Genomic DNA, 16,781 nt, shown 5'->3' with positions numbered 1-16,781 from the left:
CATACCTGTCCTATATCATTTACACCTCTATGTACCTGTCCCTACATCATTTACTCTTCCACGTACCTGCCCCACATCATTTACACCTCCATGTACCTGCCCCACATAATTTACTCCTCGACATACCTGTCCCACATAATTTACACCTCGACATACCTGTCCCATATAATTTACACCTCTACGTATCTGCCCCTACATAATTTACACCTCCACGTACCTGTCCAACATTATTTACACCTCCATGTACCTGTCTCTACATCATTTAGTCCTCCATGTACCTGCCCCACATCATTTACACCTCCACATATATCTGCCCCTCAGGAGTTACACCTCCACATACCTCTTGCACATCATATATACCTCAACGTACCTGTCCCACATCATTTACACCTCCATATACCAGCCCCAACAGAATTTATACCTCCACATACCTTTCCCATATCATTTACACTTCCACATACCTGTCCATACATAATTTACAACTCCACACACCTGTCCTACATCATTTACATGCCCACATACTAGTCCATACATAATTTACAACTCCACATACCTGTCCTACATCATTTACACTTCCATGTACCTGTCCCTACATAATTTACACCTCAACATACCTGTCCCACATCATTTACACCTCCACATACCTTTGCCACATCATTTACACTTCCATGTACCTGTCCCACATAATTTACACCTCTAGCTACCTGACCCACATCATTTACACCTCCAGATACCTGCCCAACATAATTTATAGCTCCACATACCTGTCCCACATATTTTACACCTCCAGCTACCTGGCCCACATGATGTATCCTCCAAAATACCTGTCCAACATAATTTTAACCTCCACATAACTGTCCCACATTAATTACACCTCCACATACCTGCCCTACATCATGTAAACATCCACATACCTGCCCCACATCATTTAAACCTCCACATTCATGTCTCACATCATTTACACATACATATCCCCACATCATTTACACCTCCACATACCTGTCCCCACATCATTTACACCTACACATTCCTGTTCCTAGATCACTTACACCTCCACATACCTGTCCCACATAATTTACACATCCATGTACCTGCCCCACATCATTTACACCTCCACATACCTGTCCCCACATAATTTACACCTACACATTCCTGTTCCCAGATCATTTACACCTCCACATACCTGTCCCACATCATTTACACCTCTACATACCTGTTCCTACATAATTTACACCGCCACATAACTTACCCACATCATTTACACCTTCACATACCTGTCCCACTTCATATACATCTCAATGTACCTGTCTCTACATCACTTACACAACCACATATCTGTCCCCACATCTTTTACTCCTCATCATGCCTGTCCCACATCATTTACATTTCCACATAACTGTCCCAAAATCATTTACACCTCCGCATACCTCTCGCACATCATATACACCTCAACGTACCTGTCCCACATCATTTACACCTCCACATACCTGTCCCACATCATTTTCACCACCACATATCATGTCAGGTCTGGATTAGTTTTTGAACCTGGGGTGGATGTAGGAGAAGAATCAGGAACTGGTTTGTACTATTGAAATGCAGCAGGTTTAATAGGAGTATTATTATTCATGAAGTGGTAATTAATATATACACTGGCAGAAAATAAACAAGTCCAAGTAAAGTGAGCCTGAAAACAAATGTCTGGCAGGAAAATAAAGTCCAATTAATGAGGCTGGAAACAGGTGTCAGCAGAAAAAAACAAAGTTCAATTAGTGAGGCTGGGAGCAGGTGTCAGACAGAACAAACAAAAGTTCAATGGAGGTGTGACTGAGGAACAGAGGTGTGAAGTACTGGAGTGAGTTCTGAGTCAGGAGTGCTGGAGGGTTCACAAATCATGGGGCAAGTAATGGGGTATAGCAGGGTAGATGCAGGTATTCGGGAACAGCCTGTGATGGGGACAGAGCAGGAAATGGAGCACTGCTGGGACTGCAATAATCACACTCAGCTAAGGAGCACAGAGAACTCTCACACAGCTTGCGCTGTGTATACATTGCACTGTCAACTAGAGAGCATGCTGAACACCCTTAAGTACCATAGGAAGGTGCATGATAGATTGCTGAGAGTACACACAAGATGCTCCAACCTGATTGGCCCATTCAGGTCACATGCCCAAAACCAAGATGGTGGCACCCAGCAATCCCCAGTGCTTAGCGTTGACAGTCTCACCTGTCACCACATGGTCTGTGCCCTTCGGACATCCACATGCACCTCATGCCAACCTCCAGACACCAGCACCCCCACCGGTAGGACTGCGTCAAAGCACCTGCACAGGCAGAAACCACGGCTCGCCAGGTACAACAACTCTGGTCGTGACACATCACATGCCTGTCCCACATTATTTACACCTCCACCTACCTGTCCCACATCAGTTACACCTCCACATGCCTGTCCCACATCATTTACACCTCCACATACTGTACCTGTCACACATCATTTATGCTTCCACATACCAGTCCCTACATTATTTACACCTCCACATACCTGTCCCAGATCATTTACGCATCCACATACCAATCCATACTTCATTTACACCTCCACATACCTGTCCCACACAATTTACACCCTAATGTACCTGTCCTACATAATTTACATCTCCACATACCAGCCCCAACATCATTTACTCCTCAACGTACCTGTCCCACATCATTTACGCATCCACATACCCAGTCTCTACATCATTTACACCTCCACATACCTGTCCCAGATCATTTACGCATCCACATACCAGTCCATACATCATTTACACCTTCACATACCTGTCCCACACCATGTACACCCTAATGTACATGTCCCTACATCATTTACACCCTAATGTACCTGTTCCTACATCATTTACACCTCCATGTACCTGTCCCACATAATTTACACCTCCAGATACCTGTCCCACATCATCTACACCTCCATATACCTGGCCTACATGATGTATCCTCCCAAAAACCTGTCCCATATCATTTTAACCTCCCCATACCAATTCCACAATAATTACACCTCCACATACCTGCCCTACATCATGTAAACCACCACATACCTGTCCCCACATCATTTACACCTCCACATACCTGTCCCTACATCATGTACACCTCTACATTACTGTCCCACATAATTTATACCACCACATACCTGCCCCACATCATTTACATCTCCACATACCTGTCCCTAAATCATGTACACCTCCATATAACTGTCCCACATCATTTACACCTCCACATACCTGTCCAACATCATTTACACCTCCAGATATCTGTCCCACATCATTTATACCTCCACATGTCTGTACCACATAATTTATACCTCCAGCTACCTGGAACACATGATGTATACTCCCAAATACCTGTCCCACATCATTATAACCTCCTCATACCTGCCCTACATCATGTAAACCTTCACATACCTGCCCTACATCATGTAAACCTCCACATTCATGTCTCACATCATTTACACATACCTATCCCCACATCATTTACACCTCCACATCATTTAAACATCCACATACATGTCCCACATCATTTACACATCCACACACCTGTTCCCACATCATTTACACCTCCACATGCCTGTCCTACATCATTTACACCTCCACGTATCTGTCCCACATAATTTACACCTCTATGTAGCTTGCCCACATCATTTTACCACCAAATACCTGTCCCACATTAGTTACACCTCCACATACCTGCCCCACATAATTTACCCCCACATAGTTTACACCTCCATTTACCTTCCCAACATCATTTACACCTCCAAATACCTGTCACAGACCATTTACACCTCCACATACCTGTCCAACACCATTTAACCCATTATTGAGCTTTTGAGTGAAATTCATCGCTTTTAGAAAAATTAATGCAGACCAACACATATGGTGACAAATCTGCGGAGGATAGGTAGATTTGAGTATCATCCACATACAGATAATACTGAAATCTAAAAGAGCAGATTAGTTTGCCAAAGGATGTGTGGCTAAATGTAATAGGGTGCGAGTTAATGTGTGAGTACAAAGTTGCATCATCTCGCAGCGAGTATGATGCGAATTTGTACAGAAACTAACACTGTATGTAATATAGTGCAAGTTGGAAGGTGCGAGGATGTCAGAGATGTCAGAGAAGTTCATGCAAGTTTTTCTGAGTGAAAACTCACAACTTGTAATGCGAGTTTCAGTACAAGGTACAAGTTTTACAGAACCATATGCAGATCAGTGAGATCCATGTAAGTTTATCTGTGTAAAAAGGCATTGAAAGTGTTAAAAAAATTAAAAAAGCACAACCAGCACTGGGCTGTGTCAGCTGGACCTGGTTGTGAAAATACAGGGGAAAAAGACGTAGGGGTCCCCCGTATTTTCATCAACCAGTACCAGGCTCTGTGAGCCAGTCCTGGTTGTGGAAATATGTGGGACAAAATTTGCAGGGTTCCCCCGAATTATCCACAACCAGCAATGAGCTCTAACTAGCGGGGTTATAATAATACAGCCGGGGGATACACTTCACGGAGTCCCCCGGCCAAAGCATTATTTACCCTACACTAGTCAGCCATGTCCGGGGATCCCTGGGGAGATGGGGACCCCCATAAAGGGGTTCCCTCTCTCCAGGGTACCACAGGCTGGAGCTATCCTCCACACCCAAGGGCAGTGGGTGCTGATTTGATAGTGTAAAAAATCCTTTATAGGAGAACGAGAGGTACCAGCAAGCTTCCCCCACCCACTGGTAACTATAGTTCTCCTGCAAAAAAAATATTAAAAAAATGTCAAGGCCCTTAATGCTCTGCATGCTGGTACTTGTGGTTCTTCAAGTACCAGTATGCAGGAGAGGCTTGCTGGGACTTCTAATTCTCCCGTAAAGGAGAAAATTATATTTACAATTTTTTACACAATCAAGTCTGTGCCCACCGCCCAAGTAATATAGCAAGAAAAATGTTGAAACCATAATCTGGTTACATACAAAGTAATAGGGTTTATGTGTTTATTAAGCCTAGAACATTTGTTATAAAATATGCTAAAATAATTTTGGTCAACTAATTGGAAAAAAAAAATTATTTTTATTCTCCCTAATGTCTAAATTATTTTCTTATCATTGAGGAAACAAATTTGTACTTTCTAAGTGTGTGAGCAACGATCACTGAAGAACTTTCTTCTGATAATGATACTGACATAAGTCACTCGAAGACTCAATTTTTCTTTGACATACACTGAATACAGCCACTGATAAGATCCCTGTGTCTCAGAGTTAAAAGCTCTAGAGAGCTCACATTGACAGTATTTCTCTTCCATGTAAACAGTGAAATATTTTCCATTGTTTTCCCTGTATAACTTCTCTTACTATGCCAGGACATGAAATCAAAGCAAGTTAAAGTGCCGAATACAATATTGCTCAAAGATCTTCACTCAACAATAACCAGATCACCCACACAGGTAGAACAGCCACCACTCATGCTATGTATATAAAGCATGATCTTGAATTTGGAATGAAAGTATAGTGCTATAAGACATAAAGGTCAGTTTTATATTCTGAAATTGTGTTTCTATTGTAGTAATAGATCATGATGCTAACAGTATATATAAAACAAAATGAACATGATAGGATAAAGTTAGGTGATGCTGAGATGCATGCACTTAGCACCAGACATAATAAAAAGAACTGCCACAACAGTCTCAATAAAATATAGATAAATAATGAAAAAAAAAAACAGAAACTATTCAACAATAACTAAATTTCAAATTATATTGAAATCATCAAAAAGTTACAAATACAAAAATAATGCATTACTCCTCCAGTGGAAATGAACTGTATATAATAAATGCATAAAGTCTATCCCGTCTCCTCAATATGTACATACAAACAGTATTTATATATATAATATATATAATTGTATACTGTGAAACTGCTTCTCAGTCCTGCAAGAGAAACCAGCAGAAGCAGTAGGTGGGTGTTTCTGAGGATTGCCCATCACTGCTGCGATGATGCATGGGAAATGGGCTGAAAACATGGGTGAAACTGGGGGCTGCCTGATCCCTGTGGCCAGCAGTAACCAGGACACTGGGGTTCGGAGCCGAGGGTACCGTGACCCACGGTTGCACAGCAGCTGCCTGGGGTGGTCACAATGATTTCGGGAGTGATCAGGACCCACTGTGGGGCCACAGTGATCAGGACCCACTGTGGGGCCACAGTGATCAGGACACACTGTGGGGCCACAGTGATCAGGACACACTGTGGGGCCACAGTGATCAGGACACACTGTGGGGCCACAGTGATCAGGACACACTGTGGGGCCACAGTGATCAGGACACACTGTGGGGCCACAGTGATCAGGACACACTGTGGGGCCACAGTGATCAGGACACACTGTGGGGCCACAGTGATCAGGACCCACTGTGGGGCCACAGTGATCAGGGCACACTGTGGGGCCACAGTGATCAGGACCCACTGTGGCCACATTGATCAGAACCCACTGCGGCCACAGTGGTCAGGACCCACTGTGGCCACAGTGATCTGGATCCACTGTGGCCACAGTGATCAGGACCCACTGTGGCCACAGTGATCAGGACCCACTGTGCCCACAGTGATCAGGACCCACTGTGACCACAGTGATCTGGACACACTGTGGGAAGAGCTGTGGCTACAGTGAGATTCAGCTGCACTGTGGGGTGCTATGGCATTGCCCTATCACTGTAGCTAGAATAGATCAGGACAAATAGGGGACAGAACTGCATGTGCAGGGGGGCTGGGAGGTCCCTTTGAGATTGGTGAGTGCTGGAAAATTATCTTCTGGCAGCTGCCCAGTGGGCATTTCTGACTGGTCACAGCAAATGCGACCATGCCAGGCAAGTGGAGTAAGGATCATCTTTATTCAGCTGAGCTAATAACAATATTTGTCCTTTTAACATACAATAACTTTAACCAAGTAAGGTTTTTCTGAACATACCTAATGGTGTAAAGTATACTTACAGGTGACCTGGCTCCCACTATCTGTGCTCTGAGAGTCTCCTAATGGTAACAGGAGCCCTACCTGCTCACTGTCTATTGAATAATCTGGGGGAGGAAGCTAATGCAATGCCAGATTATGCAATAGACTGCAGCAGAGCACTATATCAGACACTTTGTTGAGACTATATAAGAAAAACCCACAAGATTTGTCAAGGCATATGAACCTACATTTTAATAAGCCAAAAGTGCAATATATCACTGATCTAGTGGATTAGTGTGCCTCAATATGCTCTTCAGGGGTCTGTGGCAGTGACAAATGAGTCAGAAGCCAGGTAAAACATCCATAGACTGAATCACCTGTAAACAAAATAATCAGTGAAGCAACACATATATTTCTGTGGTTTTGAATAATGTGCATAACAAGTGTCTACATACCCAGGAGCTATCTGTCTACCTTTTGTCCTTCCTCAAACTTATCATGGATAGATGACTGACTGAGGATGAAGGTATTGTGACACAAGCCAGGATAGCCAGCTACAACACTCAGTATTATTTGTTTTGCATCACGGAATGGGTACCTAATACCGCCGGTCGCATGGCCGGCGGTTCGATTCCCGTCAGCGGCAGCCCGACAGGAGCAGAGTTCGAAGCAGCGGAAGCCCGACAGCGCTGGAAATCCCGATCGTGGATAGGTAAGTATAGACTAACCTAACCTAACCCCCCTAACCCTAAACCTCATTAGGGGTGCCTAACCCTAACTTCCCCCCCAAGTGCCTAACCCTAATCCCCCCTCTAAGTGCCTAACTCTAACCACCCCCTTTCCCGCTGCCTAACCCTAAGTCCCCCCCGGGGGTGCCTAACCCTAACCCTCCCTCCCCCTAGCCTAACCCTAACCCTCCCGGGGGGGTGCCTAACCCTAAGTCCCCCATGGGATCCCTAAACCTAACCCTCCATCACTACGATCGTGATGCCGGGCGCCGGTCTCCCGGCGTTGGGGAAATGTGGGCGTCTACATCTAGACGCCTGGCATTTCACCCTTGCCGGGATAAGACAGTCGGGAAGCCGGCTGCCGGTATTTAGGCAGTCGGCTTCCCAATTGCTTCCCTGCATCACACACCACCTGCATATTCATTGAATAGGCATGGTGCCTATTTATATATATGTAACCCAGCAAATAGATGACAAGGTTCTAGCTGCCCAAAACCGGTTAGAGACAGTGAAGTAGGCTGCGCACACTGAAACTAAGAAAAAAGTGACAGTTGGAGGGAGGCATCAGTTAGAGCAGTTTTAGCCTGAGGTATAGTAATGGCTTAAAGAGAAGGGAAAAAAAGTCATCAGGTACCTGTAGTGTAGTGAGAGACAGAGCCTGTGCTCTCACAGAGAGTAAGGGCAGGAGTAGCTGCCCACTGGGATCCAAGTCTTACAAGTGGTCTGGTCAGGAGAAGAAGATGGAGGGGGCCAGAGTTCTGCCCCCTTGAAGTGGTAATGGAATTGCTAGGAGATTCACCAAGAGAGAGAGCATGGCAGCCAGGTCGGAGCAGCAGACCTGTCAATGTAAAGTGTGAAGAATCCCCAGCGGCAGTGACAGTGACCAGTATAGACTCCCTGTAGCTGGGGAAGAAAAGCTGCAGCAGCATCCACGGAGAATGGCAGAGATTGCAGCTAGCCTCTATCTATCCTACTGTTGGGCTGCAGTGTATTATGCTGAGAATAAACTGGACTTGATGGTCCTGAACTGAAAAATCACTTAGAGGAGGTGGCTCAAAGCACACTGACTACAAACCTAGGATAGTATTGAATAGTTTACCGCTTGTTATTTTGCACATTAAACTGTGTGTTTTCATGAAGTTAAATACCTTACACTAACGGTGCATTTCCCTGGAGTAAAATAAGTGATAATAAATTGGAGCAGCAGCACCCAGTTGTTAAGCTAGAACCACCCTCCAGACTGACCTGAATAATGGGGATATTGTTTAATGACAGAACTACTGTACATCAGCTACTGCATAAATACATGGACAGCTTCATAAGACAGTAAGCTTTCAATAGGGAAGGAAGGATCCATCTGATACTGCAGTATTGTCACCGTGAATCACCAGTCTCCTAGCCGCAATTTCTAGTAACTCCATAGGGTGAGATAGAGCTCACCGTGACACAGAACAGAGCAGCAATAAGTAATTTATTCTCCAATCCTCATTCTAGTAAAGAAGAACTATTACATCTTAAACCTAACAAAGGACATCAGCATTGCTCCTTCTTACAGAAGTAACATTCAGATATTGTACTATGAGGAAAATAGGGAGCCAGCACTAATGACCAGTAGCAGAGCTAAAAAAAAAAAGACATTATTTTAACATATATATATATAAATTTATAATTCTTTACGTGCACCAACAAGCTATATAACTATTCCATATATGAATATTGACTATATTCTAATCTTTCTAGTGTGTATTTGCATGCAATATTATCATTATATATGAATATTTTGCATGTTAGAGCATTACTATTTTACTATAAATGGTGTAAATTGTTACCAATATTCACTTTGAGGAAGTAATGGAGCTCAGGGAAGGGTTGCCCCATTAGATGAGATTTAGATACATATCTGTGTTCATAAAACTGTACTAGTGTATTTATATTAAAACTGGAGTAGGGAAAATGCTTCATCTTACCCTTTTATCCATCAGCACTACATCGTGAAGGTCCAGTATAATAATCCATTTTGATGAAACAACTACTTTATTTAAGTGAAAGTGTGTGAAAACTAGGGATGTGCAGGCTCGGATAGGTTCGAGTTTGCACGTGGAGTTCGGATTTTTCCCTCCAAAAAAACGGAACTCAGAACGAGGCAAAACGTCATCTTACATGGACGAACATCATCATTCCTGGTCTTTTGTCCAGGAATGATGATGTTCGTCCATGTAAGATGACGTTTTGCCTCGTTCTGAGTTCCGTTTTTTTGGAGGGAAAAATCCGAACTCCACGTGCAAACTCGAACCTATCCGAGCCTGCACATCCCTAGTGAAAACAAATATTGGCTGATTGTTAACAATAGGCAAACTTCATTGGGTGACAAATACATATTTGTATACTATTTGGCATTTCTTATCTAAACACCAAGGGAATACCCCCAAGCCTCCCCTTTGTGAGAGAGTAGTCAGGCTTGGGTTGAGGTACAATTGTACACCAGGTGTTAACATTTAGTAACCACAGGTAGAGGACTTATTGACATAAGAGTAAAGGTCTAAACCCTGGTTACATATATGTAAGCCCTGTTCTTATGTGGTTTCAGCCTAATGTGAGTGCAGTCTATTGCTTCCATGACTATAAGCATGCCTGCGGGACTATAGAAAGCTACCCTTATCTTGTGCCACTGTGACTCCTGGATAGGGAAACCAATACAAAGTGTAGGAGAGGGTCTTCAGGGCTGCCATCACCTGGGTGAGATGATGGGAGAAGGTCGCTTGTGACATATCCGCCACTCTAGAGAAGACCTCATGGGAGGAGCTAATGGCAGAATAGCCAACAGCTTGTGCAGACCTGATATTGAACATGTCAGTGCAGTGCCTGGTTCAAGATGGGCCTTGACAAGGTCATACATGTTCTCTAAGTTGTTACAGTTGAGGTGGAACATCTGTATGACCTCGCCATTAGACACTGCATTGAGATTTAACCACCCACATAAGAACATATGCCAGCGTAGGCTCTGCAGTAGCTCAATAAATTACTGATCCTCCTCTATTTCTGCCTCCTGGGCCCTTTCAGTCAGGTGTTGGACTGCTGAGGATACTAAGGTAATTGGTGAGCACAGAGCAAATGTCTGCTTCAGCAATTATTCCTACAGCCACATTCCTGAAGGTGAATTAGTCCCCTTTTATTTACAACATGATAAAGCTTGGACGAATAACAGCTGTTTTTTGCAGACCAACCCGCCACTCATTTGGCAATCTATTTATTAGGACTATTCAGATGTGATTTTTTTTTAACAGGTTCCATCATTTTTACTAACCTGATAGTAAATCCGGGGGTTTCAATTGCTGTCTATATAAATTAGGGATGTGCAGGCTCGGATAGGTTCGAGTTTGCACGTGGAGTTCGGATTTTTCCCTCCAAAAAAACGGAACTCAGAACGAGGCAAAACGTCATCTTACATGGACGAACATCATTCCTGGACAAAAGACCAGGAATGATGATGTTCGTCCATGTAAGATGACGTTTTGCCTCGTTCTGAGTTCCGTTTTTTTGGAGGGAAAAATCCGAACTCCACGTGCAAACTCGAACCTATCCGAGCCTGCACATCCCTAATATAAATTGACTGATGTCCATTGGCATCTAAAGTCGAGTTTTTCATGTGCATTTCCAAAGGATTTCCCTCTTATAATTCTCCAGATTGCAAAAAAATGATGCTTAGTAACTTTAACCCATGGAGTGTAATTCACCAACATACATTTTCAAGTTCATGGCATTTGGGTGTTAGGATTATTCTGTAATTGGAGTAAGCAAGGTGAACCTGCAGGTACAAAGGGTTCAATGCCGGTGGTGTAATCAGGAATATCTTGGTAATTCAATAAGTGACCACAAGGTTAGGTCAGAGTTCTCAAATCAAAATTTATGTAAGGGGGTATTTCTTATAGGCTTTAAAGATTTAGCAAAGGGGTACATAAGCAGTCCCTTTAATGGTTAGTCAAACAATCCTCCCGTCCAGAACCAAACTCAGCAAAGCACAAGTGCTCTTTAGGAATATTTCATAAGGACACACTCCACTTTAATAAGCCAGGCGAGCCATGTAGGGATTGTAGTAGGTGACACAATTGTCTGAATTAGAGATCAGTGGGTTCGGATCTAAGAGACCCAAAACTCTCGAACTACGGGGATCCGAGTCGGATCCAAGCCGGCTCAGATGTTCCCGACTGAACAGGGAGGGTGGGTAGTGTAGGGCTGGGGAGAGGTGCTGTGCTGTTCTGTCTGCTGTGTCCTGTTCTGACTGTTGTGTCCTGGGCTGGTGTTGATCCATTCTAGGCTGGTGTTGTGCTGTCTGCTGTGTCCATATGGGCTGTTGCTGCTGATCCATCAGGGCTGGTGCTGTGCTCTCTGCTGTGTCCATCTGGGCTGTTGCTGATCCATCTGGGCTGGTGCTGTCTGCTGTGCTGTCTGCTGCGTCCATCTGGGCCCAAGTTCTGGACCCAAATAAAGTGTATTTTTTGTGTAATATATATTTGTCTGTGTACGTGTTAGGCTTAACCGCATAAAATACAGCAAGTCGGCAACGCAAGCTAGTGCTGCCCGACTCCAGTCGTCATCAATCTGTGCTCTGGGCCCAAGTTCTGGAGCTGAAAAAAAGTAAAAAAATCTTGTCTATTTTTATTCTAATAATTGTCTGTGCATGTTAGGCTTAGCCACACAAGATCTAGCATGTCGGCAACGCAACCTAGTGCTGCCCGACTCCAATCGTCATCAATCTGTGCTCTGGGCCCAAGTTCTGGAGCTGAAAAAAGTAAAAAACAAAATTGTCTTTTTTGTCTAACAATTGTCTGTGCGTCTGTGCGTGTTAGGCTTAGCCGCACAAGATCTAGCAAATCGGCAACGCAATCTAGTGCTGCCCGACTCCAGTCGTCATCAATCTGTGCTCTGGGCCCAAATTCTGAAGCTGAAAAAAGTTTTAAAAAATTGTCTTTTTTTTGTCTAACAATTGTCTGTGCGTCTGTGCGTGTTAGGCTTAGCCACACAAGATCTAGCAAGTCGGCAATGCAACCTTAATGCTGCCCGACTCCAGTCGTCATCAATATGTGCTCTGGGCCCAAGTTCTGGACCCGAAGAAAAACCACAAAAAAAATAGCGTCTTTTGTCTATTTATTTTCTCTGTGTGTGTGCGTGTTAGGCTTAGCCACACAAGATACAGCAATGCAACCTAGTGCTGCCCGACTCCAGTCATCAGCAATCTGTGTTCTGGGCCCGAAAAAAAAAATGTCTTTTGTATATTTTTTTTCCTGTATACGCACGGTTGCACGTGTGTGAATTTTGTAAACGCTCCTTGGCTACACTATTGGTGCTTGTGACACTGCTTCAAGACCGCAGAAAATATGGAGGTCTCTCACATGACAGGAGAGCAAGTAAAGAACCACATGTTGTAGCTCCCGCCAGCAGTCATCATGATAATGCAAGGCCGTCAACTTCCTTGTCCTCTATGAAGGCCCATGCCTTCAATCCTCAAGGTCATCCCAACCATCATCTTTGCACAGTCGTCATCTCTATTAATAATTATATCAATCAGTTTTGAGCCAGCAAGCTGGATGCAACCTTTTGGCCCTTTAAATAGATGGAAAAAAAATCAATATTGTGAGCTGTGAGGTGGTCAAAATTGACTGTAAACGAGTGGAAATAAATGTTATTGAGGTTATTAATACTGTAGGATCAAAAATAGGCAAATTTTATATGATTTTAGCTGTTTTTTTTTTTTTAAGAAAAAAAATCCAGATCCAAAACCAAAACACGAAAACAAAACACGGAGGTGAGGTTTTAGCAAAACCAATCCAGTTCCAAAACCAGGGGAGATCCAGATTCAAAACCAAAATACGGGGGTCGGCACACATCTCTAGTCTGAATATGTTGGATTGATCAGAAGTACAATAAATCCCCAGGATCTTTGAAGTGGTACCACTACAATAAAAGGTATAATAATAACAGCTTACTGTACGAGATGTCAGTAATTGGTGCTCCAGGCTGCAGATACCAGGCAGGAGTTTTCACCGCTCAAAATATGAGGGAGACAGCAGTCCTCTGCAGGTGTGGCTTTCATAGGGATAATGGCAACATGCAGTGAAAACTCCAAAAACTGCTATTTTCTGAGGTTTGAATGCATTTTCCATATATATCGAGTTGGAGAAAGCGAAACTCTCCAGTGCTTGCACTCGATAAGCAATGCTTTCTATAGATGCCATTGCTTATAAAAGCCATGGGCTTATTTTTGCTTCATTCCCCAAGAGGGATTCAATAGGATCCCTCCCAGTATCCCCATAGCTCACATGTCAGCCGGCCGTATACCACAAAGCACAGCTCCCATCAGAAGAGCTGTTCTGCGGTTTTAATCGCAAATCTACATGCGTACGGCGTTAATAAATGATGCTATGCATAATGTTAGAGGTGGGATGTGTCACGTTCAAAATGCTATGCTTAATATATCCTGCCCTAAATCTCATAGACTTTTATGACAGATTTTAAAGTTGTCAGGAAAACTTTGTATCTATTCCCTTTGTACTAAGTGGTAGCATACTGTATGTGTGTGTGTGTGCATGTGTGTGTTTGTTTGTTTAAGGAAGGTCCTTGCAGGTGTTTATTGGTGTGATACAAGCACATGCTCCACATCCAGATGGGGCAGATGAGCCGCAGATGACGGATGAGACATACTGTAAAGCAGATAAGCTCAGGGGGGATGCTGTAGGCCGGGTCTTAATCATTTTTGCACAAAGCAGCCGTGGAAAATATGCACCAAGGGATTAGCTCATCCATTGGAAAAGAATTAGCTGTCGCAGACCATGTGGGACTTGTGCTGGTGTAGGCCAACAATCTCCACTTGAATCAGATCATAGTCCAGGGACCTAGGGGTTTGGTATGTATTGCTGATGATCACAGTGTGAACACTCAATACCAAAACACCATAATATGGACAGGTACAACATGTCAACAAATGCCAACATGTTCAAAATATTAATAGCCAATATGTTGAAAGGTTCATAATGTCGACACCCAATTTTAAGCTTAACTTTACCCCAGCCTCGGCCATAGGACTAACCCCCAAACTTAAGTTGTCAACATTTTGACTATATAAACATTATGCTGTTCAATATTATGGTGTTAAACCTTTTGAGTTTCCACACAAGATGAGTATGTGAGAAGCTGACTAATATATATATATATATATATATATATATATATATATATATATATATATATACACAGTATATACACACACATATATATATATATATATATATATATATGTGTGTGTATATATATATATATATATATCGTGGAGAAAGTACAAACTAAGCACTCTATGGTATGGGGATATATATTCTATTTATGTCCTGATGTATGTCGTGGCCTTTCTATAAAATGTCCTAATTCACTATTAGTGGTTCCTAGTGAACTTGTATCAGGTTGGCAATATCTGTAGGCTGGGTGTTCCTGATAAAACACTGTGGAATTACACTTAAGTCTTATATCAGTTGAGCAATAACTTGATGCAGTATGTTCCGATGGTAAAATACGCAACAGCACTGTATTCTTGTACCAGGTGGGCAACAACTTTGGGCAGTGTGTTCAATTAATGATGAGATATATGCGTTAACAATTGTCATCCAATAGTCCTTGTGAGCAGGAAGTCTGAGTGTTTCTTCCCTCCTTTCTTTACAACATCATGGATACCTCAAAATTTATGAATGGATGCAGTATCAGGGTAATTGGACACTATGGGCCAAATGTAATAGGGTGAGAGTTTAGAAAAGTGAGTTTCTGACACTTTTTAAACTTTGCTAATGTAATAGAGTCCAAAAACAAAGTAACAGAGCAAACGTGCATGTTTTCTTAGATTTAAAAAACACTCACGATTTAAAATCTCATTCAGATGTTTTCCCATTTTGAAGATAAAACTCAACCAATGTGAGAGTTTACTGCTAAACTCTCACGTTTTCTAAACTCTCACCCTATTACATTTGGCCCTATATGTGCAGAATGTCGATAAGTTGGAATGTACTCACCAAACAGTGGCTTCTGCTAGTCCCCCTGCTTGCTGACTTGTAACTTCTTACGTATGAGGCTAAATGATGTGACTATAATACTGTTGGTATTTCTGAATAAAACCTTTTATTGTAGGTTTTTTTAAAAAAACAGCTGTAAAGTTGCTGCTAATGCACAAAAAGTCTAGGTATTGAAAGTCAATGAAACAAATGTCCTGGTGGTCCCAATGTGTTTCATCCTCTTTTGGGACTTTTTCAAGGGCAAATGGGGTGATGGTGTGACTTACCCTGCTTTATGCCTGCTGTAATTGACCTGGGAGTCCCTTCTGCGCGTGTTGTGGCCGTACATCCGGGTTGCGCCGGAGTTGCTGCTCACGTGACTCATCACATGTCTCATCACATGTCTAAATGATCTTACTGCACATGCGCCGATTAGTGTGTGCGGCTGCACTGTGCAACGGTGATCTATCTCTGTTGGCTTTCCTATTCTCCCCATTGACAGTGCATTGCATGGTGACGAGACCTGCCTAGTATTTAGGCTCCGGTCTCTGTCCTGGCAGCGGCCATTTTTGAAGGGATATATAGTACCACAGACTTGATTGTAGTCTGCCTCTTGGGAATATGTATTATTCTGGGGAGCTTCTGCTACATCACAGCTGGCTACCTTTTATAAATGTAAAGACAGTGCGAGTATACTACTCTATCCCTATCATATAAATAGCTGAAGTTAAATAAATATATATTCTAATTAGGGGTGAGCGGGTTCGGATTTCTGAAATCCGAACCCCCCCGAGCGCCTCCGATCCGAGGCCGATCTGAGTCAGGCTCGACTTTTCCCGCCTGACTCGGATCTGAAATCGAGGCAAAACGTCATCATCCCGCCTTCCGGATCTCGCGGGTTTTGGATCCTATATAAGGTACCCGCGTCGGCGCCATTTTCTCACTCGGCTGTGGACAGTGAAGAGGGAGGGTGGGAGTTAGGGCTGGCTGGGCTGTGTAGTGTAGTGTAGTGTAGTGCAGAGTAATGTTGTGCTGCGCTGTGCTGCTGTTGTCCATAGGGGCTGTGTCC

General features: G+C 43.2%; 1 protein-coding gene across 2 annotated transcripts in view; it reads right to left on the bottom strand.

Moving 5' to 3' along the window:
• The window catches only part of LOC148508634 (uncharacterized), a 282,049-nt gene extending 265,956 nt beyond the window's left edge, over positions 1–16,093 (bottom strand). The window contains exon 1 of one of the 2 annotated variants that reach the window (XM_088444248.1): positions 16,000–16,093. The gene's annotated coding sequence lies outside the window, so the exon portion shown is untranslated. The other variant, XM_088444247.1, reaches the window with a different exon arrangement.
• Between the last annotated feature and the right edge of the window lie 688 nt (positions 16,094–16,781).

The sequence above is a fragment of the Taudactylus pleione genome, unplaced genomic scaffold (assembly GCF_031769625.1).
Source record: "Taudactylus pleione unplaced genomic scaffold, aTauple2 ptg000352l, whole genome shotgun sequence".
Lineage (NCBI taxonomy): Eukaryota > Metazoa > Chordata > Amphibia > Anura > Myobatrachidae > Taudactylus > Taudactylus pleione.
The sequence above is the reverse complement of the archived record's forward strand: the minus strand, read 5'-3'. Positions and strand labels throughout refer to the sequence as shown.